The following is a 1,962-nucleotide window of genomic DNA, read 5'->3' as shown; positions in this document are numbered from 1 at the left end:
AGCCCAGTGTAAAGGGCAGAAAAAGGGTAGAGACAGAATACAGAGGAGCCATAGCTTTGTTTTAACAACTGCCATTGCCAAGCAGAATGCTGAGTCATGGAGCCTGGCTACCTCCCCTCACCCTTCCAGAGCTAGCAGCAGGCCCCTGGAAAAACTGCAGCAGTAAGTACCTCAGGAACTGAGACACACACTACAGCTGGTCCCAATGACAGGAGCAGAGATACAGAGACAAGGCAGCTGAAGCATGGCAGCCAGAAATACTTGAAGAAAAACAGTTACAGAAATATTACTGGCTATCCCAAACCACCCCACCGCTGCCCATCCAGGCTGATTCAGGGGAAAGCAGCACAGCACTGCATCTGACTGCTGGAGCAGTACGACGACATCAGGGATTCTTCAGAAACTTGGATCCCCATCACTCTTCACATTCTTGCATGGGGGTGGAGTCCTGGGACAGAGGCAACCCAGTCACAGAGGAGACACACACCTCCCCAGGGAATAAAGGGCATATATATATATATATTTTTTTTTCTTTTTGCCACAAAGTAAAGATCCAGAAGGCCTGGGCAGTGCAGGAAGCTTGTGCTCCACCTACAAGAAAACAAAAGAAAAACATCTTATCAACCCCCTAAAAGAGATCACTCTAAATAATAATATTAAAACAACAACAACAACAAAACAAAGTATATTATCATTAATGCTAGGTGGAGAAATAATCTATTAAATACAATGAACAACCAAGGTGAGAAGGCAACTCAAAAGAAATGAAAAATCTCCAGAAAATAAACTTAAAGACATGAAAATATATGATTTAAATGACAGAGAAAGCAAGATTGCAGTTCTGATAGAAACAACGAAATGCAAGAAAATTCTGATAGGCAGTTCAATGAATTCAGACAAAATCAACAAGCAACAGGAATACTTTACTTAGGAGATTGAAACTCTCCTAAGAAAAGAAGATGGTAACCTATAAAAGAAAATACATTTGATTATCACAGGTCTTTTAAGCAGAAACTTTACAGGCTAGGAGGGAGTAGAATCAAATATTTAAACTATTGAAAGTGAAATTACCAGCCAAGAATAATATATCCAGCAAAGTTCTCCTTTAGATATGAAGGAGAAAGAAAGACCTTTTCAGACATGCAGAAGCCTAGGAAAATTTTCTAGCACAAAGCTTGCATTTCAGGAAATACTGAAGGGGGTCATTCTACCTGAAAGAAAAGGACAAAAAAATTTACAAAACTATAAGTAAGATGACTAACAGACAGAAACAGGAAGGTGTGACCCTTATTAAGAATAATTTATTATAAACTTAAATATCACATAATAGCTAAAGGTCAAAAAAAATTTTTTTTAAAGAGAAGACAACAGTAACCAAGAAATGAACTCAGAATAAATAGAGATAATTTGAGATAACAAAAACAGAAAAGGGGAGGGAGTAAAGTTCTGAATCTGCAAGTGGAATGGAAATAAGACGCAAACAGAACAAAAAGACTACTGTATATATAAAACTTTCTTTTACATAAACTTAATGGTGACCACACTAAACAAATCCAAAAATGAGACACATAACATAAAACAAGAGGGAAAAAGGAAAAAAAAATCATAAATCACCACCAAATTAAAATAACAGACAGAAACACAGGACAAAGAAACAATGGAGAAACCAAGCTACCAGAAAACAACATAAAATGACTATAAGAAAATCTCATATTTCAGTAGTTACCCTAAATGTAAATGGACTGAATTCGCCAATAAAAAGGCACAGAATAGCAGATTGGATTGAAAAGCGAAACCCAGCTATATGCTGCCTTCAGGAGACACTTCTCAGCTGCAAGGACAAATATAGACTCAAAAATAGTATATTTTTATTGTTGATACTCCAAGCAAATGGCATTCAGAGAAAAAGCGAATGTAGCTATACTCATCTGATTAAATAGTCTTCAGGATAAAAAATGTAAT

The sequence above is a fragment of the Pteropus alecto genome, unplaced genomic scaffold (genome assembly GCF_000325575.1).
Source record: "Pteropus alecto unplaced genomic scaffold, ASM32557v1 scaffold75, whole genome shotgun sequence".
In the NCBI taxonomy this organism is placed as follows: domain Eukaryota; kingdom Metazoa; phylum Chordata; class Mammalia; order Chiroptera; family Pteropodidae; genus Pteropus; species Pteropus alecto.
Note: the sequence above shows the minus strand (reverse complement) of the source record.